General features: G+C 35.6%; 1 protein-coding gene and 1 pseudogene across 5 annotated transcripts in view; one reads left to right on the top strand and one right to left on the bottom strand.

Annotated features, from left to right (window-relative positions):
• Positions 1-27,220, bottom strand: part of Abl2 (ABL proto-oncogene 2, non-receptor tyrosine kinase) — a 103,700-nt gene that overhangs the window by 52,366 nt on the left and 24,114 nt on the right. The window lies entirely within an intron of this gene.
• LOC143379508 (ATP synthase F(0) complex subunit C3, mitochondrial pseudogene) lies at positions 14,684-15,143 on the top strand (annotated as a pseudogene).

Genomic DNA, 27,220 nt, shown 5'->3' with positions numbered 1-27,220 from the left:
AATAGCTCATACATTTAGAGTAATGTATCAACAAAATTTAAAGTTAGAAAGGCATTTTTAGAAAACAAACACTTTTACTTTGCCCAAAAACTGAATACAAAGAGTGAAGGCAGAGAACCTAGAGATCAAGAGAGACTTAATATCACTTTCATTAGATATCATATTAATATATTAAATATTGTATTAATTATTAAATATATCATTGTTATATATAGCTTTTATCTGGGCATTAATTCAAATAAATCTAAAAAATGATATTTGACACTGAATGGAATATGACTATACAAAAATAAAACATAAATGTAAATATAAAATAAAGAGTAAATTACAATGCTACCTATCCTCTCCAAAAATAAAAAAAATAAAACCATTCTGAAGTATGATAAGGCTACTTGCAAGAAAAAAAATTATATTTTCATTGAGTATCTCAAAAGACTAGTAGTCCAGGGAACTGCCATATATATATGCCTTACAAGCAGCTATATAACACCCCCCCACCCTCACTTAAAGTCCTTTGTTGTCCTCTGGCTTTCCTTTTCCTACCCTCATGTCCTGGGAATATAGCACAGTCTTCCCTTAGTATTCATGAGGGGTATTGGTTTCAGGACACCCTATCCCACATAGGATACCAAAATGAAGGATGTACAAGTGTCTTTATATAAAAATGCATAGTATTTGCATATAACCTATATATGTCTTCCCACATACTTTCAATCACCTCTAGATTACTTATAATACCTAATACCATATAAATGCTAATGCTTATAGAATAAGGACAAGGGAAAAATGTCTTACATATTCAACATAATTCATTATCAGTTGGTTGAAAGTATGGATACAGAATTCTTTTCCTCATCTTGGGATCAAGGACTAAGAAATTTACCCCACCTTCAAATGTGCATATAGTTTTTGGTATTCCTCAATGATCTCCCCTGTTCCTATATGTACAACTAAGAATGAGTCTGAAATATTTTGATATATACATATATATATGAATAAATTATTACTTCAAATTCAGTACACAGTATAGTTTTAAAAGCTCTGACGTCTATTTTAAGCCCTATTGGTTTTATTATTTTTATTATTTTCCTATTGGTTCTATATAAAAAGGAGAATTTGGAGAAATACAAGAGCTCACTCTGACCTCCTCTTAATACCTTTCACCTTTCTTACTCCCTGTGAAACTTCTTTCCTTTCCTTTCTTTTCTCTTTCTTTTTTCCTTTTTGGTGGTGCTGGGGAATCAAACCCAGCGCTACACACGTTAGACAAATGCATTTACTCTGAGATACAGCCCCAGCCCCTCTCTGTGAAATTTCTGAAAGCATGATTTATTTCAAAAGCAGAGTAAACATATGAGGTAGGGGTTTTTGTTTGTTTGTTTCCTTTGTTTTGGTACCAGGGATTGAACCCAGGGGTGCTTAACCACTGAGCAACACCCTAGCCCTTTTTAAAAAATATTTTATTTAGAGACAGGGTCTCAATGAGTTGCTCAGGGCCTAACTAAGTTGCTGAAGCTGACTCTGAACTGCAATCCTCCTGCCTCAGCCCCCTGAGCTCCTGAGAGGAAGGGGTTTTATGTTTGCATTTTGTGGGTTGTTTTGTTCTTAACAATGGGTAAGGTAGATGTATGTTTATACATGGCCACAGAAGCAGCAGAATGCTAAAGACAAAGAAAGAAAATAAAAAGGGACAAAATGTTATACCAGCTGACAGATGTTGAGCTAGATCCTTGATTCACTATACCCCTTATGTTCCCTGCACTACCCCAGAACAGAAAGGCTACCACCAGTCCCTTGGAACTGGTAAAGACCATACTTCTACTCCCAAAATATTTCACAGTAAAAGCTGCAGGCTTAATCAGAATACTAGACAAGTCTGAGGCTACCTAAAGGAAATAAATTAGCTATTTAAAAAAGAAGGGCAGGAGAGGGGAACTCCTTTCCTTAATTGGCTATCCTTAAGGAATAAACATCTAGCTCTTAATTTTAGTCTCCTGGCAGACAGATTTCCTACAAAGTTTTACTATTGTCGGGCATGTCTAATAAATGAGAATGAATGATGCAAATTAACAATGAAGATCACATATTAAACAAATTTTTTCCAAAATCTCTATGGTCAGAAGGAGTTATAAGGACTTGATCAATATCAATCACCATTCCTTTTTAACTATATGCATCAAAGATTTCTTAACATTCTGTTTAGAGTATCTCACTTTGGGAGATGAAGACAAATACCTGGCATATTCAAGTGCTATTCAAGAAAGCAAAAATAACAAGGCTTTTATTAACAAGTTTTAGAGTTTAAAGCCATTACATTTTCTTAGCTTAGGAAAAAGGTAAGCAGTTGAACATTTTTTGAAGTAAAATCATGCTTTTGATGTACAAAACCTAGGACTGACTGAATCAAGGGAAAAATAAACCTTATCATCCTGGCCTAGGAAAAGAACTAGATGAATAAGGAACAGGTTCCTACTTCTTACAAGTAAGGATTGAAAATACTTTGAGATTTAAAAAAAAAAAAAAAAAAAGCACTGTCAGAGCACTGAGCCTTGGCTGCAATTCAGGCTGTTACTACAAGCATCCCAATTATTTCAAAGATGCCCTGAAATCCAACCCAACCCTTCTACTTTCTGCCAGAGGCTCAGAAACAACCAAGTCAAGTTCCAAGAATAGTCATGACATACCATACCCTTTCAATTAAAGTCACCTTCAGGGAGACTGTTGGTCTTTGGGAAGTTATCTTATTCTATTTCCTACCTTATCCACTTAGAACCCAGTAAACGTAGATGAAGGAACCTGAAATTGAACAGCAATTAATTAATGGCAATTGATTCTATTTGGAGGATGAGTGGCTAAAACTGCTACCTCTTTGATAAATCTGGTCTCCCAGGCTATCTGGAAAGCCACAGGTGCTAAAATCAACTTTCAAAATATTTAAGTATAAGGAAACAAGAATGTGAAGAGATAACCTATAGAAAGTTAGAAAAATCTTTGCTAGCTACTTTTCTGACAGAGGATTACTATCCAGAATATATAAAGAACTCAAAAGCTTAACATCAAAAAAAACCCAATAAATGAGCAAACAAATTAAACAGACATTTTTCCAAAGAGAAATACAAACAAACAAAAAATAAGTGAAAAAAAATCCCAATATTCAAAATGTCAAACAGAGGGGTCTCCGGGCCAATCCTAGATCCTAGCCAGCTGCCCCCCCCCCAACTCCAGTAGGACAAGGGACTCTAAAAACCCCTTCTCCTGTCCCAAGCCCTCCCTTCCTGCCCTAAGCCCAATAAAAATTCCAGTCTGCCTCCTTTTGGTCACTGCTGCCTGACCTTACACAAAATAATTAGCAATTAGGGAAATGGAAATCAAAACTGCACTGAGATTTCATCTCAATCCAGTCAGAATTGCAGCCATCAAAAACACAAACAATAACAAATGCTGGAGAAGATGTGGAGAAAAAGGACCATTTTTACACCACTGGTGAGATTGTAAATGATATGTAAATCAGTGTGGAGGTTCCTTAAAAGACAAGAAATGGAACCACCACATGACCCAGCTATACCACTCTTTCAGTATTTATCCTTAAGAATTAAAGAGAGTATACTTTAGTGATAGACATACCCATGTATGTAGCAGCACAATTTACAATAGCTAAGCTACGGAACCAGCCTATGTGTCCAACAATAGATGAATGGGCAAACAAAATAGAGTGTTCTGTTTGTTTGTGGTGCTGGGGATTGAACCTAGGGCCTTGTACATGCAAGGCAAGCACTCTACCAACTGAGCTGTATCCCCAGCCCAACAAAATGGAGTTTTATTCCACCATTTTAAAAAAATGAAATTAAGGATGGAAAATGGATGGAACTTAACTGATGTTAAATGAAATAAGCCAAACTCAGAAGGTCAAGGGGTCACGTGTTTTCTCTCATGCATATTATATAGAATAGCATATGAAAGATATATGTATCTTTCATGCATATTGGTAAAAAGGAATAATGATATTGATTAAGTCCTTATGTGGAAGTTAGGAAAAAGGAAAAGAATGGAGGGGGTCCTCATGAAAATTGAAGAGAGATCAGCAGAATAGAGAAAGTGACCAGGGAGAGGTAGAAAAGGAAGGAAATGGGAAATACTAGGAAATTATATTGGCCAAATTATATTGTTATACTGTATGCATGTACAGATATGTAATAACAAATCCCACCATTGTGTATAACTACAATGCACCAATAAAAAATATGGAAAAATACTTATGTATAAAAAATGACTGATAATTTCCCTGCAAAATTGAAGCCTACTATGTATTAACATATTATAAAGCCATTTTAAAGAGGACTTTTTGGTCAGAATATAACTTTGAACATCAAGGTATAAAGGGGTTTTATGCCTTCTAATAGAATGCCTGTAATGTGGATCAGGGCTCTGGTTTCCCTATTCATTTTATGTATAATACATTGTGCTATGAATTTGAGGTGCTGTGCAAATATACTTGTACTATATCTGCAGGGATATGATTACATAAAATGAACTACATGAAATTTACAACACATAAAAATTCCATTTAAAGTTAACAATTGTTCTAAAGCTTGTACTGACTCAAACCTTTATATACTAACTGAATACACTTCTATTTCAAATTTTCTTTTTTTTTATTGTTGTTGTAAGAAAAACTCTTCTTTCAGATTTAAAATTTGCAGTTATTCTGGAATTCCATTTTTCTCAAGATTTCATTAAGAGATAACTATGCAATGTTACATTCTTAAAAACAACCTGTTTTCTTATAAAAGTCAAGCATATGCTATTCTATATAATCACTCATGTAGATAGTGTATATAGCAAGACCCTTTTGACAAAAGATTTTTAAAAGTAACTCTCTCTGAGCAGCTTATAATTTTTATAGCTAGAGTACAAATTAATAATACATTTCATTATAAATCTACCTGAAAAGTCTTTGATAACTAAATCTTTTTAAAGGTTCATATATAACAAAAGTTAAAGAGTATTTGAAGACTCATATGTACTTGTATTCCTAAGTATACAAAAGTTATCTCTACTCTATAATTACCCTGCTCTTTAAAATAAATACACGTAGGGAGATAAAAATCATATCAAATATGAACACTGTGGCAATTCCGATATTATAAATTGTTATAAAATTTAGAGATAGAATTTATAGATTGTACAATTCAAGCTCCATTTAAAAAAAGACGTCATTATACTTCTTAATGGAAAACATTCTTTTCTAGTCAGTATTAAATCATTAATCCCTCACAGGAACTATTTTTACATATTAGTATATAAAAAAATTTAGAGTAATTATATACACCTTTCACAGAGTTTGAAGAAAACATTCATTCAGATCACCAAAGGGTGGTTTTCAAAAAGTTAAAGTTGAATTTTTAATTTTTTGTTTACATTTGTACTATTCAGAACCACAGTGAACTTATATAAAATTATCTTCAACTTCAACTTTTTGTGAACCATTATTTGTGGCACTTTTTCCACACATATTAGATTCTAAGTAAACAATTATCCTTTACAAGATATATAAAAATTCAGAGGTCTGAGTAACAGATATTTTAGAAGGTCACTTTACTTGCTTTTGATTTTGCTAGTGCTAAAAGTATTTGCTGAAATATGTCCTTAAATATATTAAATTTAAGAAACAACTTTTGGAATACAGTCAGTGCTTCATATATTTCAGTATTTAAAAGTACATAAATCCATTTTACTTATATCTTTAATATCAATGTAGATGGCAGCATAATAGCTATTTAAAGCATTAGTTATGTGATCTTAAGAGCAAAAAGTATGATTCATGTATAGATTCAGAAGTCACTTTGGGTTTGTTTTTAAAGAAGTCTTGTTCTTATTAGAATCCCATTTCCCAACTGAGAAGCAGTCCAAGCATTCCACATTGGGGAAAGACTGTTACTGCCATTGAACAGCAATGTTGTGATCTCAACTCTGTCTTCTCAGTTTTGAGCAAAGTTGTATTATTTGTTCCTACTTATACCTAAAGACTCAATAACCATTTTTGGTTGGCTGACCAAATAGCAGCAAACTTTTCTAAGAATTAATTCCCTCATGGGCTCAGTGGTAGAGTGCTTGCCTAGCACATGTGAGGCACTGGGTTCAATCCTCAGCACCATAAATAAACAAACAAACAAACATATAAATAAATGGCATTGTCCATCTAAACTAAAAAAATATTTAATTTTTTATTTTATCAACTTCTGCCAATCCTTCCAATTGGCTGTGTAATATTGATAACAGCTTAATTAAAATTTCTCCCTCTAACAGTCACAAGAATGCAACAATAGTAGTGGGGCAGTGGTGCATGCCTATAATCCCAGCGGCTCAGGAGGCTAAGGCAGGAGGATCCCTTCAAAGCCAGCCTCAGCAACCTAGCGAAGCTCTAAGCAACTCAGCAAGACCTTTTCTCTAAATAAAATATCTAAAAAGGGCTGGAGAGGGCTGTGGCTGTTTCTCAGTGGCAGAGCACTTGCCTAGCACATGTGAGGCCCGGGTTCAATCCTCAGCACCACATAAAAATAAACAAATAAAATAAAGGCATGCTGTCCAACTAAAACTATAAAAAAAAAATTAAAAATAAAAAAAGGGCTGGGGATACGGCTCAGTGATTAAGCACCCTTGGGTTCAATACCCTTACCAAAAAAGGCAACAATACATTGAAAAATATTTATACATAGAATTAGAACTCTTCTCTGAAGAAGTTCAAAATATATTTATCCAAATTCTTACAGAATATTCTAGCACTGAAATTCAATTATGACACCAATAAAGTGTCAATATTCACAATATTTATAAATAAGTTTTTAAATATTATTATTTTTATGGTGCTAGAGATTGAACCCAGGGCTCACGCACAACAGGCCTGCACTTTATCACTAAGATACATTTCCAGCCATACTATGTCATTTTTAATTATTAATTTTAAATAACAATGCAAAAATAATCCTAATAACTCTATGGGGGAAATAACATTAATTTAAAAAGAGAAAACAAAATCTGGAAATTTTAATACATTTAATTATGGTATACATATGATATCCTTACCAAAGTGACATCTTAAAATTAAATTTATACTGGGCATGGTGGTACACACCTGCAATTCCAGCATCTTGAGGGGCTAAGGCAGGAGGAGGATGGCAAGTTCAAAGCCTGCCTCAACAACTTAGCAAGTCCCTAAGCAACTGAGGAAGAGCTCGTCTCAAAATCAAACAAAAAAACAGCTGGGGATGTGGCTCAGTGGCTAAGTGTCCTCAGGTTCAATCCCTGGTACCAAATAAATAAATAAATTTATTTATAATACTGGAATGCAAAACAATTAGAGTATGCTTAATCTATGGCATCAGAGATTAAAGATCTATATATATATATATAATATAAAATATATATAAATTTAATATAAATTATAAATATAAATAATGGAAATATATTTAATATAAATAATATAAATTTAAAAAATATTAATAATGGAAAATATAAATAATGGAAAGATTAATTGAATTGTAATAAATGAAAATAGAACAATATATGTCATATATCCAGCAGATACTATGAAACAATAACTGGTGCTGAAATAAAATTGTATTAACTAAAATTTAGTTTTATCTGTAATCTTATGACATAGAGTAGGGATTCACAAACTACCACATGGGAGACAAATCTGGTTCAATTACAGATCTTGAAAATAAAGTTTTAAGCCAGGCCTGGTAGTGCACACCTGTAATCCCAGCAGCTCGGGAGGCTGAGGCAGGAGGATGGCGAGTTCAAAGCCAGCCTCAGCAAAAGCAAGGCGCTAAGCAACTCAGTGAGACCCTGTCTCTAAATAAAATACCAAATAGGGCTGGGGATGTGGCTCAGTGGTTGAGTGCCCCTGAGTTCAATCCCTGGTACCCCCCTCAAAAAAATAAGGGAAATAAAAAGAAAATGAAGTTTTATTGGAACAAAGCCATACTTTTTCTTTACATAAGATCTAGGGCTGCTTTTGTGCTACAGTGGCATCAAGCTCCATTTTTTAAGATGAGATATCAAAAAAAGACTCATTCAAGGTCATATAGCTACTAAAATAATTTGTGGGTAGAATTATCACCTCAGAACGAATCCCTGTACCTTCTCGTAGGATTAAAATGGTGAAACCACTGTGAAAACTATTTGGCGATTTCTCAAAAGCTTAGCAGAAATGCCACATGATCCAGCAATTCCTATATATATATATATATATATATATATATATATATATATATATATATATATATACATATATATATATATATATAAACACCCCTCCCCCCAAAAAAACTCAAACATCCAGGTACAGCAGTACATGCCTGTTATCCAAGCAACTAAAGGGCTAAGGAAAATTAAAGTTCTTCCATGTGCCTACTAAGACCTTTGCACACACTTGATGGAAAATCTGAAGAATGCTAACTTCATCCAAATTACAATAAGACATACTCCATGTTTGTATAAGTATATCAAAACAAACCCTACTTAAAAAAGAATCTTGTTGAGTTTGGCTCACTCAGGAGAATTCACAAATATTGACTTATCTCAAGGCCATGACTCCCTTCCTTTGGGGACCTTGCCAGTCCTTGGGAGAATGAAATGTCCTTGAGGGGATCATTAGGTCACACAGATTATAGAAAGAAGTTTGCTTTATTCTAACTTGTATTTAAGGGACCCCACTGGGAATAAAACTTTGGAGTCTCACTTGTGGAAAGGTGTTAGGGTCCGTAAACAAGTCAAGATGGCGCCTGGCACTTTGCCAGAGGGAGTGGTTTGAGAAGTAACGCCAGCGAGCCATTAAGATGACAGAGATTCCTTAATGACTGCTGTGTCTAGATTATGTCAATTAAATTAAGCTGTGTGTAATCATTAAGATGATGATTCCTTATTGGTTGACTGCTGTACCTAGTTTATGTTAACTAAGAACAAGCTGTGTATTCAGTTATGTATATATACCCCTACTGTCCTACAATAAACAGCTCCCACTCCAGAAAGGACACTCTGTTCAGGACTTCCTAGTCAGAACCTTGAAAAGTTAACCTGAAACTCCCAGCTCATAACTTCAGGTGTTGATATTTCCCTCATCTGGTGATATATTTTCTTCTCTTTTTCTCTTGCCAATCACTTTTGCTTTTGCTCTTGCTTCCATATTACTAAAGTAAACCCTATCTTGTATAAAAAGAGTGTCTTTATTGTCTATCAGATCCAACTTGCCAAATTCAGCAGCTCCATACATAACACTTTTAACCATACAGCAGCTCAGAAGGCCAAGGCAGGAGAATAGCAAGTTCCAGGTTAGCCTCAGAAACTTAGCAAGACTCTGCCTCAAAATAAAAAATAAAAAGGGCTGAAGACATAACTCAGTGGCAAAGCAGCACTGGGTTAAATCCCTAGTATTTAAAAAAAAAAAAAAAAAAAAGGCCTCAAATAGATATTTGTATGTGCCAGTGTTAACTAAGGCATGTTTCACAATAGCCAAAAGGTGAGAACTCAAGTGTCTATCAACTGAAGAATAGATACACAAAGTGTAGAGTCATGCACATATAGTAGAATATTATTCAGCCATATCAAGGAATAAAGTTCTGATAAAGCCAGGCACAGGCAGAGGCAGGAGGATCTCAAGTTCAAAGCTAGCACGAAGCAACTCAGTGAGACCCTGTGTCTAAATAAAATACAAATTGGGCTGGGCATGTGGCCCAGTGGTCTAGTGCCCCTGAGTTCAATCCCTGGTAATTTCCTACCCCACCCCACCCCCGCCCCCCAAAAAAGTTCTGATAAATGCAGTACCATGGATGAACCTTGAAAACATTATGACAAGTGAAATAATTAAGACACAAAAAGATAAATTCTGTATGAGTCCCCTTATACAAAATAACTAAAATAGGCAATTCATAAAGGCAGAAAGTAGATGAGAGGTTACCAGGAACTGCAAGAAGGGAGGAATGGAGAATGGAGAATCATTGCTGCTGATGATGGAGTTTCTATGTGGGATGGTGAAAAAGTTCTGGAAACAGATAACAATGGGTTGTACAACATTGTGAATGTAATCAGCGCCACTAAACTGTGTACTTTAAAATGGGCAAAAGAAAAAATTCTGTTATATACATTTAAAAGTGTTTTTTCAAAGGGTGAATCTCATAAAAATTGTTCTTCTGTAGATGAATAGCACTTGCATGAAGAGTTGACCTATTCCAGGAAAAAGTGATCAGAGGTATTCTTAACCCCATTATCTGGATAAATCTAAATTTGGATTTTCACACCATTGTGTTTTTTTAATATTTATTTTTTAGTTGTAATTGGACACAACATCCTCATTTTATTTATTTTTATGTGGTGCTGAGGATCGAACCTAGAGCCTTGCACATGCTAGGCGAGCTTTCTACTGCTGAGCCACAACCCCAGGGCCCCCCAGACACCCTTGTTTTTGCTGTACTTAGATTTGTGCCCTAAAAATCCAAGACATTTTTAGTATGTTTATGATTTCCTTGACTATCGTTTATGTAAATGCTCTCCTAAGTAAAATGAAAGAAAGAATGAAAATTTAAGGTAAAATGATTAAAATTCTGGACTTTACAAAAAGGAAAACCATCTAAAAGAAAGTTTTCTTGTGGGAACAAATAATCCATCACCCATTAAGTCATTAATTCTAAGAAATACCCAGATTATACAACCTTTAATGTTAGAAAATAAAATTAAAAAGCAGCACTGATGATTATAAATTAGGAAATACAACGACACTAACAATAGTTACAGTTGAAGGAAGAAAATAATTTAATGAGTCGCCAGTTTAAAATGTGCAACTTAGATGTACTGACCTCAAAGGGTAAGGTTTACATAATCTTGTCCAATTACTACAGAACTCAAGATAATTCTTCCATAAGAAAAAGAACTCTGCAATTCTAAAATTGCCACTCAACATCCCAATCCCGTAACAGGCAATCACATTAAACTAATTATGATTGTTATAATATGTAGTCATCAGAATACTGATTATTTTGCAAGTGTTTACGCAACTTTCACCTTGTAAAGGCAAGGAAGGGCTGCTTTACCATCTGCTTATCTGTCACATCTATCAGTAGAGTACTAAGTTTGATCCTCAACACACACCCACACACAAAAAGGCAAGGAAATGAAATTTAAAACATGGATATTCGGTATATAACATTACATACTATAAATATTAGGAAACCAGACAACAGCAACTTAGTGAGACACGAAGCAACTTAGTGAGACCCTGTCTCTAAATAAAATATTTAAAATAGAGCTGGGGATGTGACTCAGTGGGTTGAGTGCCCCTGAGGTTTGATCCCTAGCACCAAATATAAATATTATAATATAAAAATATTTATAGTATATTAAAAATTAAGAAGATAAAAATTGCAAATAAAAAGATAAACAGTTCAGTATGGTGGTACATGGCTGTAGTCGTTGCTGTTTGGGAGGCTGAGACAGGAATATCACTTGAGTCCAGGAGTTTGAGGCACCTGGACAACATCAAAATCCTGTAATTTTTTTTAATCCCTTGTGGTACTAAGGATTGAACCCAGAACCTTGAGCATGTTAGGCATGTGCTCTTCCACTGAGTATATAACCCCTGCCCAATACCTTATCCCTTAAAAACAAAAACATAAGCCATATACATATTTAAGTCATTTTTCTAAGTGTGACGACATGAGAATATATTATCCTATTTCAAAAATTTTAAGAAAAAGATATGAAAGATATCAAATATAACAGAATGTCTAAATCTTTTTATTTTTATTTTTGTAGTTGTAGATAGACAGCATACCTTTATTTTATTTTTTAATACTTATTTTTTAGTTATAGGTGTGACACAATGTCTTTATTTTACTTTATGTGGTGCTGAGGATCGAACCCAGTGCCTCACACATGCTAGGTGAGCGCTCTACCTCTGAGCCACAACCCCAGCGCTATTTTATTTATCTTTATGTGGTGCTAAGAATCTAACTCAGTGCTTCACACGTGCCAGGTAAGTGCTCTGCAGCTGAGCTACAGCCCCAGCCCCAGAATGTCTAAATCTTTAACCTACCAAAACTACAGTCTTGAATCTGATAAGGTTACTAAGTACGGCTATTCTCATTAAATCTACTTACTACTATATAACCAACATATAATCTTTTTTTAGTCTTAGAAACTTTTTGACTGCTTTCTATGGTTGTTTCTGGACTATCTATCTACAGAGCTATATTTATTGACTGCAACTGATTTTGCAGCACACTTTCCACTTAAAATCTCCCTTTCAAGTAAATGAGGCAGACCCTGATGTTTTTCCTACAAGAAGTTTTCAAACTTTGAAATGGATATGATTAATCAAATACTACAATGTATATTACACAGTATTCTAGGTAGGTGTACATCACCTTAAAGATAGGACGCTTTTAAGACTGAGGTGCTCTTTCCTTTGCCACTGATGGGTTTTGACTTTCCTGCCCATTGTTTATTTTATAACTGTCAGGACAGCTGGCTATGTTTGCCTATGATTAGTATCAAAAACTGCTCAAGAAAGCAATTTCTTCCAAAACTCATCCACAGTCGGGGCAGTGATACATGACTGTAATCCCAGTGATTCTGGAGGCTGAGGCAGGAAGATCACAACACCAGTCTCAACAATTTAGTGAGGGGCTGGGGAGACAGCTCAGTTGGTAGAACTCTTGCCTCACATGCACAAGGCTCTGGGTTCAGTCCCCAGCACCACCAAAAAATAAAAGAAAAAATTTAGTGAGACTGTCTCAAAATAAAAAATAAAAAGGGCTGAGGATGTAGCTCATGGTAAAGCACCCCTGGGTTTCATCCCTGTAAACTCCCCCCAGTAAATAAATAAACACACACAAATAACAAAAGGAATCTGTAGAAATTAAATTGAAGACTGACAAATTCTAGTCTTTTCTCTGCCATTCTACATATGAGAATTTATCACCATTCACATTTTAGGGATGGGAAAAAGATCACTCAGTTATTTTTAGATAAAAAATCTTGAGATTTCATGAACCAAACTGAGGTATACTGTATTTAAAATATAAATAAAAGGGTAGTTATATAATAAATTTATAGCAAAAATAAAAACTCATGAAAGATCTGAAAAAAAATATTAATAAGAACATATTTGTCCTCATGAGAAAGTTCTTTCTGTAAACACCTTTTATTACAAAGTTTGTTTTACATTACCCCCTACACCATATCATATCATCAACTTGAAATACTTAGTTACTTTTTAAGTCATATTTTAGAAAGTCTAAACAAGCAAACCAAATTAATGGAAATTAAGAGAAAATTAGTGATGTCCCTTCTAGACTGAAACTGCTTCATGAATAATATAAGTATTAGAATTCATTTTCAGTTCTTTTTGAGCATGTGCATATGGCTATGTTATTTGACTGTCTTTACTAACCTTGACTGGAACCAGCAAATTCTTATTTAAAAAATTTCTTAAGCTTTCTGGGCTGGGGTTGTGGCTCAGTGGTAGAGCGTTCACTTAGCACATCCAAGGCCCTGGGTTTGATCTTCAGCATCACATAAAAATAAATAAAATAAAGTTATTGTGTTCAATTACAGATTTTATATATATTTTTTTAAAGAAGTTTTTTAAGCTTTCAATATTGGAGGCTTTCCCTGAAACCTAAACATTCTATTTCTCTTTTCTTCCAAAACAATTTCTATTTTAAAATACTTCAAAGTGCCTACTTTGCTTTTCTACTTCCTACCTTTTTAACCATCTTTTCCCTTATCCATTATTTCCTTGATTTTTAAAGTACCTCTACTTACCCAGGTAGATATTAAGAGTTCTGAAACATCCTCAAGTTTCAGGTTTATTTTCTATGTCGTACCCTCTTTAACACAAGAGATATATCAGGTTGCCAGCAAATTCAGGAATATTATTCAGTCACTGAAAAGTTTAAATTTTACATTTTTATATCTCATTTATTTTCATCACTAGCAACCTGCTTCCTAAAGGTCTAAAGATTTTTAATACTTTTTAGCATTTTGACACATTACCAGAGAAATCAAAGCAGTTTCAAGTTCAAAATGTCATCTAGCCAAAATGGAATAGAAAAACAGCACCCAATATTTAATTTGTCAAAACTGTACAACATGCTGGGTGCAGTGGCACACAACTGTAATCCCAGTGGCTCAGGAAGCTGAGGCAGGAGGATTTGAAGTTCAAAGCCAGCCTCAGCAAAAGCAAAGTGACAAGCAATTCAGTGAGACCCTGTCTCTAAACAAAAAACAAAATAAGGGATGTAACTCAGTGATCAGTGCCCGAGTTCAATCCCCAGTACAAAAAAAACCCAAAAAACCATACAACACAGCTTTTTGGGAAAGCCTAAGGGGAAAAAAAATTGTTGCAAGACATAATTATAAAAGGTACAAGCTGGGCACAATGGGTGCATGCCTGAGATTCCAATGACTAGGGAGGCTCTGGCAAGAGAATCTCAAGTTTGAGGCTGGCCTCAAACTTTTTTTTTTTTTGAGATCCTGTCTCAAAATAAAAAAGGACCGGGAGCCCCACTCCTTGGACCTCTGATGCCGCTGCCCACGCCATGTCCCGGGAAGAGGGGAAGCAGGAGAAGAGCCCACGTCGCCTGTCACCTAGATCCTCCAACCCCGCCGCCCCAAGGAGTCTAAGATGTTCACCTGCACCCCCGCTCTGATCCCAGCTAGATCCAAAGTTGCTTACAGACCAATTTCTGTATCAGTGTTATCTTGACCAGAGACTAGACCTGGAAAGGGCTCTACAGTTTTTAATGGGGCCCAGAATGGTGAACGTCAGCTAATCCGAAGGGAGTTTCAGACCAGTGTAATCAGCAGAGACATTGATACTGCTGCCAAATTTATTGGTGCAGGTGCTGCAACAGTAGGAGTAGCTGGTTCTAGTGCTGGTACTGGAACAGTCTTTGGCATCCTTATTGCTGGTTATGCCAGAAATCCTTCTCTGAATCAGCAGCTGTTCTCCTATGCTATCCTGGGATTTGTCTTGTCTGAAGCTATGGGTCTCTTTTGTTTGATGGTCCCTTTCTTGATCTTGTTTGCCATGTAACAGAAATTACTGCTTGAAATGTTGGCATTCATAGTAATTATGGATGTAATTCTGTGTAACTTACTGTGACTCCGAAAACTGTAGTGTTGGTGTCATGGACATGTACGTTATTTCCAAAGTCATTTCATTAAAGATGAAAACTTTAAAATAAATAAGTAAATAAAAATTAAAAGGACTGGGTATGTAGTTTAATGTTAAAACACCCCTGGGTTCAATCGCCAGGGAGAAGGGGCAGGGGGTAGTGGGTGAGATTTCTTTTGGGAATCTTACCATATTTCTGCAAGATGTAAGTGATATTTGAAATCCAAACAAATTTAAATTAGTACAGAATTAAATTCCTAAAGTTACCATTTATAAGTATAATAATATGAGTTTATTCAGGGGCAGAATTCAAATCTAGAAGGAAAATAATACCTAACTAAATTTAATAAAGCTCACTGTATCTGGCACAGTGTTGTATATTCTAGTTATTTTAGCCTCAATAATGTTAACTTTTCAAAAGTTAAATTAAATAATTAAAAATTTAAATTTAATAGCAGTGATGCTTGAATTACATTAACTTCACAGTTAATCTCAAATGTAGAACATTAAAGGCAAAAATATAGTATTATTTGTGTTGTTCTGGGGTGTTTTATTTTGCACCAGAACAGGTGGGGGCAGGTTACTGGGGATTTAACCCAGGGGTCCTTTACTACTGAACTATATCCCCAGTCATTCATTCATTCATTCATTCATTTATTTATGAATGAGACAGGGTCTCATTAAGTTGCCAAGGAGCTCACTAATTTGCTGAGGCTGGCCTTGAACCTGAGATCCTCCTGTCTCAGTCTCCCAAATTGCTGGAATTACAGGTGTGTGCCATTGCACCTGGTTTCTGGGGTGTTTTAATACAATTCTTTGAGAATTTATCAGAGTAAGATGTTGAATGTTCCCTTCTTATGTGGTCCTTTACTCTTCTATTATATTATAACATAACTAGCAATTTCCTATCTAGTCAGTAGGAAGTTTTTAGTTACATTCATCCAGTCATCAAACTTCAAGTACAATATTGCCTTCACCAATTATAAAGTCTGAGGACAGGTTGTCTGAGAAACAACCAAAGTGTTTTTCCTACTCTCATACACCACTCAACAGCACTGTTCTGACATCAAATACATGGGGTATTTCCTTACAAAATGAGCAAGCAATTCTGACCACGTGGATGTCCTCCTTACAAATCAACTCAATTCGTACATTACCTGGGACAGCATCAGATCCCTCATGCTGAGGACCCATTCTCACAGAACTGCTTCCCACTTCAGAAGCCAGCCACAAGCACATGTTGGGACCTCTGCTTCCAACTGCCAGCCATAAACTGAGGTTTCCACAACACTCTCCCTTTGGTTTGATTAATTTGCCAAAGTGACTCACAGAACTCAGAGAAACCCTTTACTGACTTTGTTCACCCATTTACTACAAGGAATATTACAAAGGATACAGATCAAGAGCCAGACAGAAGAGATGTACAAGGCAAGATATGGGCCCAGTTGTGTGGAGCTTCCATGATGACTCTGGTAGTGCCACAACCTAGGAACCACCATACTTCAAGCTACACAGAAAACTCTCTGAATCCAGTCCTTTGGGGTTTTTTATGGGGAGCTACATCATGTAAGAAATTAGATTAAATATAGCCATTGGTGATGAGCTTGACCTTCAACCCCTCTCCCTTCCTCAAAGACTGGGGGTAGGTTTCAAGGTCTTAACCCCCAAGTCATGCCTTGGTATATATCCAAGACCAGTACCCATCCTGAAACTATCTAGAGGTCCCCAAGCACCAGGCATTTCATTAGCATACAAGAGACACTCATCACTCTGGAGATTTCCAAGAATTTTATCAGGTTTTTTTTTTTCCCTTTTGCCAAGAAACAAAACAAAGATCAAATATATTTTCCACAATATCACATAAGGTTTCATTGATATCAGAAACTTTGTCACCAAAAACTGCAACAACAAAGAATACTCCAGGACATGCTCCAATATATTCAGAATTTAAGGTCACAGGCCTGTTAATGGGGTTGGGTAGAACAAAAGTTGACAAGGGAAAAGTAGAAGCAGCAACCCAGCCACTTTTCATTACTCCTCTAGTCCCCTATTAGACAGGAAGACACATTCTGTTCTCTTGAAACAGTGTTCCTCTCAACTGACAGGAAAGCCACAAGATGAAGATCGTTTTCAGAAGAGAAAATCTAGAATGATAGTCCCGAAATCCTTCACTGACCAATAGTAGACTTAAGGGCCTTCACAGTACTTTTTACTCTTATTATTAATATCACAAAGAATGAGATTTATAAACCATAATTAAAAAGAATAAGCACTTGGGGCAGGAGCTGTAGCTCAGTGGTAGTGCACTTGCCTAGAACATGTGAGGTACTAGGTTTGATTCTCAGCACCGCATATAAATAAAATAAAGGTCTAGCAACAACTAAAAACATAAATAAATAAAACAAGAATAAGCACTGATTTCTGTCAGTTAAAATGAATAAGCTTCAAGCAAAGAGACTCTAATTTCCAAATTCAGGTAATGCTATTTGGCTGCCCATTCTACATCAAATTATTAAATACTGTATGATAGGACAGCCTTTCTGTATGAAATCACTTCATATACACATATTTTCCCATCACTTATCACTTAATTTATACTCATAAAAACTCATAAAACTATTTTTTTTTAAATCACAAGCCTTCCCCCACCCCAAATTACTAAAACGCATTCTATGTAGTGCTAAATGAAAAATAGAACACTCACTCCCTCAATTAGAGGAAATTAGAAAATTTGATAGTCAGCTGAAAACTGTCATAAAATTTTAACAGTATGGACCTCAGCAAAAATACTAGAAATGGTCTTTTGGTTTGGTTTTGTTGGGAGTTGCCCTGGCTCCAAAGACTAACTTCCTCATCCCCCAAGAAGAGCCGTCCAATGGTGAGCCCTGCTGGCTCACATGATCCTGCCATCCAATGGTGAGCCCTGCTGGCTCACATGATCCTGCTGGCTCACATGATCCTTACCCACCAATCAGACTAGCCCTGCTAGCTCACATGATCCTTACCCACCAATCAGAAAGCACCCCAGCCAACTTTCAAACCGTTCAACCATTAAACTGTTATAACTGTCAAACCGCCCCTGGCTCTATAAATATGCAGAGCTATTCCTCAATAAATGGGCATTTTCTCCAACAGCAAGCCTTGATCATTCTTTCAGGTTTGGCTTACAAGCACTCTCCTATTAAGCAACATCCCCAACCCTTTTTATTTTGAGTCCATCTTCCTAAATTGCCAAAGCTGGCCTTGAACTTGGAATCCTTCGGCGTTAGCTCCCAAGTAGCTAGAATTATAGGCCTGTGCCACCATCCCCAGCTTCTTTCCTTCCTTCCTTCCTCCTGCTCTTCCTTCCTTCCTTTTATTTTTAGTACCAGGGATTGATCCCATGGGGTGCTTAACCCCAGTCCTTTTTATTTTGAGACAGGTCTTACTAAATTGCATAGGGCCATTCCTGCTGATGGGCAGAATTACAGCCTTCAGGACAGGAGTCCTATGTGTTTCTCCTTTGCTAGCAAAGCAATAAGCCTTCTTTTTCCTTTTTCTCAAAAAAATTGCTCAGGGCTTGCTAAATTGCTGAAGCTGGCCTCAAATTTGGGATCCTCCCTGTCTCAGAGCCTCCCTTTTGCTGGATTTTCAGACATATGCCACCACACTGACTTCTTTTGTTTTTATGTATTGCCTTTATTTAAAAATATATATATATAATTTCAAAAAAAAAATGAAAAAGTAGAGAAAAACCACCAACCATAACACTGTAACATTTTACCCTTCCCCTCTGGCCACAACGTAACAAAATATGAACTGATCATATTTGCCTCATTCATTAGTCACTGTATAAAGCAGGAAGCTTACCTATACCCTGTAGTTACAGAACAGCAATTGTCAAAATGGTCCATAGGAACACCTTGTCTCTGACTCTGTACCAAAGGTACTACTGGGAACACTAGTCAATCTAACCAGATACACAACCAGAAGACCTAATTATCCCAACACTCTTCCTTTTTTTAGGAAGATAAAAAATATGTCAAATGTAACCCTTCCACACAACACTACTAAATCTATTATATCCAAAAAACTATTACCCAGCACTAATTAAAACAAATTCTCAGTTATTCTGATATCACCTTTACTTTTCTTCTTTCTTAAAAATATTTTTTAGTTGTAGTTGACACAATACCTTTATTTATTTGTTTATATGTGGTGCTGAGGATGGAACCCAGGGCCTCACACATGCTAGGCAAGTGCTCTACCGCTGAGCCACAACCCCAGCCCCACCACCTTTACTTTCAATGGACAAATAAGTATACTTGTTTTTGTCCCACACTGCCTGAATTTCCAATTTCCAAATCATGGAGTCATGACAGTACACACCCTCACCTATTTGTTGTATTTATAAAATAGCATAAATCAGACAAATTAATGAGTTAAATCTGATAATTCACTTAACCTTAATTACTTACACGTCAGATGTAGAGAAATGAAATGCACTCTATGCAATAAAATTGCACCATAATACCACACAGAATTTTAAAAAAGTTAAGAAAACTAAATTTATAATAAATGAAAACTTTTAGTCAGGTGTGGTGGGTGGTGAGCATTTGTAGCTGCAGGTATTAGGACACTGAGGCAGGAGGATTGCCTGAGCTTGGGAATTTGGAACCAACCTGGGCAAATTACCAAGACCAAAAGAAAGAAAGGAAAGAAAGAAAGAAAGAAAGGCTTTTTGGTTGAAAAAATATTTTCTGAACCATTAAGTCTGATAATCTTTTCCTAATATATACAAGAGCTTAAACATTTTTTTTTTTTAACAGGGGGTGGGGGGTCCTGGGGATTGAACCCAGCGGTGCTTTATTATTGAGTTACATCCTGGGCCCTTTTTGAAACAGGGTCTCACTAAGTTGCCAAGTCTGGCCTTCAACTTGTGATCCTCCTTCCTCAACCTCCTGGAAGCTGGGATTATAGGCATGTAATTCATGTCTGGCTGCACTGGAACTCTTTTCTTAAAATTTTGCTATTTTAAATATGAAACTCAACTTTTGATACATTTTTCTTCAAACTATAAGTTAAATTATATCTACTTAAGTTGGCAGGAAGAAATCAAGATATTAAACTGTTAAATATCTGACAACAACAAGAATGATCCTGTTGTCTATACCGAAGGTCATCTATTTCATACTTTTTAAGACAATTGTTCAAAAGAGAACACATGATGTAGTGAAGAAAATTATAACAAACTCACCAAGAAACTGGCTTTCCTGAACTTTCAAGGAAAACTAAAACTTAAAATGGGGCTGGGGTGGTGGTTCAGTGGTAGAGCGCTCGCTTAGCATGTGCAGGGCGCTGGGTTCAATCCTCAGCACCACATAAAAATAAATAAATAAAATAAAGATATTGTGTCTATAAAAATAAATAAATAAATAAAAGATATTGTGTCTAAGTACAATTTTAAAAATATTTTAAATGAAATAAATGAGGTGCTGGGTGCAGTAGAATCCCAGTGGCTCAGAAGGCAGAGGCAGGAGGATTGAGAGTTCAAAGCCAACCTCCAACAAAAGCAAGGTGCTGGCTAAGGTTGTCACTCAGAGGTAGAGCACTCACCTAGCACATGGGAAGCACTGGGTTCAATCCTCAGCACCACATTAAAATTAAAAAACAAATAAAAATAAAGGTATTGTGTCCAACTACACTAGGGGGAAAAAAAAAACAAAAAAAAACAAGGTGCTAAGCAACTCAGACCCTGTCTCTAAATGAGATACAAAATAGGGCTGGGGATGTGGCTTGGTGCTTGAGTGCCCCAGATCCAATCCCTGGTACCCAAATAAATAAATAAATGAGAGACATTAGTGCTTATGCAAAGGAAGAAAAATATATAATTATCAGTTTAAAAAAAAAAAACATTGAGGGCTGGGATTGTAGCTAAGTGGTACAGTGCTTGTCTAGCTTGTTTGAGGCACTGGATTTGATTCTCAGACCACATAAAAATAAATAAACAAACAAACAAACAAACAAATAAAGGTACTGTGTCCATCTATAACTTAAAATAAACATTGAATTCTACACCTTTTTTTTTTCTTTTTTTGCTCTGCTGGAGATTAAGCCCAGGGCTTCATACATGCCAGATGAACACTCCAGCACTAAGCACTTCCCAAAGCCAATAATCAGTTTTTCTAGACTGCTCAAGAAGTTGGTATGAAGAACACAATAGATAATGTTGCCAACTATTGATAGTATGAATTTCTACATTTTAAAAATGCAGCAAATCCTTTTGAAAGATGAATATTATTGTCAAATTAATAGCCTAAGCCAATCTAAAATCTACTTTCTTTTTTTCTATGTCAACAAACAAGAAAAAGATAATTATACTAAGTGGGAGATAATTTTTAAACTACAGTGGCAACTAGATTTTCTTCCTCAGTACTGGAGTATCCCCTAGTGGACTGGTGAGGAACACCAGTTTACTAAATTAAACATTCTAAATCTATGATCCTAATAAATTCACTTAAAATCCCACCTAAAATCTCAGGGTCAAAGCAATGTTAGTACTGGTCTTCATAAATTCGACAATTTTTAATTTAACAGGAGTCCTGCAAGACAGAAATACGTACGTTTCTTTTTCAAGAAACATTGTTTTCAAATTTCTAATATTGTAAACTCTTCCAAGAATTCTATACAAAAGCATGAATTTAGAAATTTTAACTCTATCTTAATAGTTTCCTAATAACATAATTTAAAGCAAAGGAAATCATTGTGGAAATTAAACTACTTCACTGATCTAAATGTCAACAATCAAATCATGAATATTAAACAGAGTACTTTCTGAAAAGTCAGTGACTGCCAAAGTGTTTGAGAAACTAACAGTGGCTTGAAAAAGTTTTTTTTTCATATCGCATAATTTCTGCTAAAGTAGAAGAAAAATGACTATAAACAACTTGTAAGTCATCGATGCCCTATACACAAATCAAAAATACACAATGACCACCTTTTGTTTTTTGCAAAATCTACTGAAGAATACAAGGAAAACAAGGGCTTTTCAATCATACTTGAACCCACTGAAAATAATACTACCCTGCTTCCTCAGTCACATGGTCTTTGCACATTCTGTTTCACTTAAAATACACTCAGTACCTCTCTATTCATCCTTCAAATAACTAAATCAACAACCCTGAGTAAAATTCCACTATTAACTGCTCCTAATAGAACCATGTTTCCTACCTTTTCTTGACTTACATTTAAGTTCTGGCCACTAATATCATGAAAGGGCTATTTAGAGGACTCTGTTATCTTACACAATTGTTATAATGATAAAATGATAAATTTATAAACCATTTTAAACAAAGGCAGACATCATGTTAATATTATTGGTATTGTTAATATTATCTGTATTGTTAATATTATCTGTATTAGCTAAAACCAGCCAGCTAGCCGGCCATGGTGGCACATGCATGTGATCCCACTAGCTTGGGAGGCTGAGGCAGGAGGATCATGAGGCACTGGATTTGTCAGTCTCAGCAAAAACGAGGTGCTAAGCAACTCAGCGAGACCCTGTCTCAAAATACAAAATGGGGCTGGGCTGGGGCTCAGTGATCAAGTGTTCAATCCTCGATACCAAAAAACAACAACAACGAAATATATAGCCAGCTATATCACTCTCAGATTTCTGACCCTTGGAAATTAAGTGATAAATATTAAGATGCTAAATTTTGGAATGACTCTGCTATGAATATATAACATTTAATATGCTTGAAAAAAAGTAAGGATAGTATATAAGAAAACAAAAGGACATGATCAAAAAAGAGTGGGATTGTGGCTCAGTGGTAGAGTGCTCGCCTAGCATGTGCAAGGACCTGGGTTCGATCCTCAGTAACATATAAAAATAAATGAATTTAACTACAACTAAAAGATTAAAAAAAAAAAAAAAGACCAACAAATTGACAACAAAAAAAGCAAACAACTTGATTTAAAAATGGGCAAAGGACTTGAAAATTTCTCCAAGAAAGACATACAAATGGTCATTAAAAGATGATCAACACTGTCAGGCACGTGGCACACACATTTAATCTCAGCTATTCTGCAGTAGTATTAAGTCCATCCTGGGCAACTTAGCAAGACCCTCTCTCAAAATAAAATAAAAGTAAAAGAGCTGGGGATGGAGTTCATTAGTAGAGTATTTCCCTAACATGTATAAGGCCATGGATTCAATCTCCATTGGGGGGTGGGGGTGGGGGGGGGACCGTTATGGAAATGTGCATCGAAACCATATTGATATAGGACCTCATACCCATTACTATAATTTTTTAAAAAGATTTATTAAACAGAAAATAACAAATGTTGGTGAGATTTAGAAAAATTGGAGCCCTTATATACTGTGGGTAGGAATGTGAAGTGGTGCTGTTACTATGAAAAACAGTATAGTGGGGATCCAAAAATTCCACTTCCAGATATATACCTAAATAAATTGAAGCATTGAAGCAGGGAAACTCATATTCATAGGTTCATTATTCACAATAGTCAATAAATCGAAACAATCTACATGAATGGGCAAACAAAATATATATGCAGACAACAAAATATCAGTCTTAAATTCTGACACATGATATAACACAGATGAAACAAAAGGACAGTATGTTAAATGAAGTAAGCCAAATGCTGAACAAATGCTGTAAGAGTCCACTGGAGTAAGACAGTAAGATACCTGGAGTAATCAAATTCATAGAGACAGAAAGAAGAATGGTGTTTGCCATTGCTTGAGATGAGGGAGGAAAGGTTTTTTTGTTTGGGGGTGTTTTTTTGATACCAGGGATTGAATCTAGTGGTCTTAACCACCAAGCCACATCCCCAGCCTTTTATTATTATTATTATTTTTATTCCAATGCATTATTTATTTTGATTAAAGAAACACCCTGTTGGGCTGGGGCTGTAGCTCAGTAGTAGAGCACTTGCCTCACACATGTGAGGCACTGGGTTCGATTCTCAGTACCACACACAAAAAAAATAGGTAAAGATATTGTGTTAAAAAAAAGACTGAAAAAAAAATACCTTGTTTTTAAGTTTCTTTATTGCCTTATGTTAAGGGAACATTTAGGTTTTGTATTTGCATGACTTAGTCTTATTGATGCTCTTATGTCAAATAATTATGGAAAATAATTTTAATTGACTATAGGAAAACCATTCACCAAAATAAGTGATGTGTTCACTGTGTGAAAGTTGGTGTCAACCCTTCAAAACAACAGAGCTTTCTCCCCCCAAAGCATTATAGTTACTGTGTCAGACTAACAGTTGTGAATAAAGGTGGACCCACACAGATTCCAGAACAGCAAGCTCCTCCCTTGAGGAGGAGGGGGGTGGGGGGAGGGGGGTGCAAAACCTTCCAGAAAAGCTATGCCTACTTTTCTGCAGAGTTTGGGTAATACTTTCATTGATTTTTAAAGAAAGTCCTTGCCTCAAAAAGTTTATCCTAGACCCTTCCCTTTACTCAAAACCATACCCACACTACCCCTCTTAAATAATTCAGATACTCTCCCAGATTTTCCTAGTGAGTCCATGTGCATTAATTTTTTTTTAATTTTTTAATTGATTTATTTTAATTAGATATATGACAGCAGAATGCATTTTGATTCACTACATATAATTGCAGCACAACTTTTCATTTCTCTGATTGTACACAATGTATTGTCACACCATATGTATGTCCATCTCATTCCACCATCTTTCCTACCCCCATACCCCCTCCCAGCTACTCCCTCCCCTTTGCCCAATCAAAGTTCCTGCATTTTTCCAATGATTTCCCCACCATTATGGATCAGCATCTACTTATCAGAGAGAACATTTGGCCTTTGCTTTTTGGGGAGTGGCTTACTTCACTTAGCAAGATATTCTCCAACTCCATCAATTTACCTGCAAATCCCCCAGATCTTTTTCAGCTTCCCCAGAGGCTAGGATTACAAGTGTGCAACCACACACATCCAGTAGGGTTATTCTTTTAATGGATACAAAGTTTCAGTTCAGAAAAATGAAGAGAGTTCTGTAGATAAATGGTAATAATGGTTGCATAACAACAAACACACTAAACTGTAAATTTAAAAATTGTTAGGATCTATTATTTTAAAATTCATGTTATGTTTACAGTATTCTACCAAACAGGGGTGGGGGGGCTGGGTATGGTGGCACAAGCCTGTACTGACTCAGAAGGCTGAGACAGAAGGATCACAAGTTTAAGGTCAGCTTCAGCAGCTTAGTAAAACTAGTCTCAGTAACTTGGGAGACCCTTAGCTACTTAGCAAGACCCTGATTCAAAATTGTGTGTGTGTTGGGGGGAGACTGGGAATGAAACTCGATGACAACAGTGGGTTAGATCCTCAATGCAAAAAAAAGAGGCCAGGTGCAGTGGCTCAGGAGGATCACAAATTCAAAGCCAGCCTCAGTAACTTCGCGAGACACTAAGCTACTCAGTGAAACCCAGACTCTAAATAAAATATAAAACAGGGCTGGGGATGTGGCTCAGTGGTTGAGTACTTGCCTAGCAGGCATGAAACCCTGGGCTTTGCAATCCCCAAAACTATAAAGTAAAATAAATAAAATATGACTTGCAGAAGTGAAAAATATAATTAAAATGGGAAGCTCAATGCAAGGCTTAAACAGTCATTAAATCAACAAAGGGCACTATGAAGAAATAAAGTTTTGCACAGTGATATAAAAATTAAAACTATGGAACAGAAGTTCAACAACAAAGGCAGAACACAAAGTCTAACATATATCCGAACAATATTCAAAAAGGAAAGAAGAAAAACTGAGAAGGAGGCAATATTTGAAGACATAATTGTTGAGACTTTTCCAAAACTGCTGTAGTTTCAATATATATGAAGAATTGCTAGCAGAGTAAGAAATCTATACCTAATTACCGCAGTGAAAATGCAGGATACTAAAGACAAAAAGATTCATAAAACTGCCAGATCGAAATGACAAATTGTCTCCAGGACAGTCAATTTACTGTCAGTTACTTTTCTCAACAGCAACAATGAAACCCAGGAGATAATAAAATATTTAAAAAGCTAAAGACTAAATCAAATACACTTGAAGAATGTGCAATTAAACCTACTGCAATTTTGAGGGTCCTTTTGTCCCCATCAAAAGAATATAAACTTATCATCATATTATAAAGAACCATTTCTTTTTCTTTTCTTCCTTTTTTTTTTTTTTTTTTTTTTGAGATAGTGTCTCATTATGGGTTGGCCTCAAACTCAAAAATCCTCCTGCCTCAGCCTTTTGAGTAGCTGGGATTACAGGCAATGTATAGTAAACTAAATTTTAACCTGATGTATATATCCAAATCATCAAGAAGAGTGTTTACTTTATTTCTCCAGAATTCTTCTTGGTTCAACAGAACACATCTTTTTTTAAGTATTTTCCAGGTGATTTTTATATATATTTCTGGTTAAGAGAAGGAAAAGATAAGAGGGAATAGTCTAAGATGAGCAAGACAAAATATTAACAAATGGAGAATCTAGGCAAAAAGTAACTGAAAGTTCTTTGTGCTATTCTTGCAACTTTTCAACACTCTTCAATTACTGAAACTTAATAACACACAGGTATCAACTAATTTATGACAACCTCAAGATAAAGGATAAAAGATAAAAACAAAGTTCCATTGAACCCATGTACTTTCTACATCATAGCACTTTGATCATATTTATGTGTAGTTCTTATCCCACAATTACATATTTACTTTTTAGTTGTAGATGGAAACAATACCGTTATTTCATTTATTTATTTTTATGTTGTACTAAGAATCAAATCCAGTGCCTCACACATGCTAGGCAAGCTCTCTCTACCACTGAGCTACAACCCCAGCCTCACAATTACATATTTCTATAAAGTAGAGAAGCTTAGCACATAGCAAGACACCAAAATGCAGTTTCACAAAGATAAAACCTTAAAAGTTTTGACTCACAAGTTTTTACTTCTTTAGATTCTAATTTTTAGTTTTATTCATTCTACCTACTACCCTAGACACAATTTAAAGCAAAAAAAAAAAAAAAAAATCTACTCATC

The sequence above is a fragment of the Callospermophilus lateralis genome, chromosome 13 (assembly GCF_048772815.1).
Source record: "Callospermophilus lateralis isolate mCalLat2 chromosome 13, mCalLat2.hap1, whole genome shotgun sequence".
Lineage (NCBI taxonomy): Eukaryota > Metazoa > Chordata > Mammalia > Rodentia > Sciuridae > Callospermophilus > Callospermophilus lateralis.
This window is presented reverse-complemented; position numbering and strand designations above follow the sequence as displayed.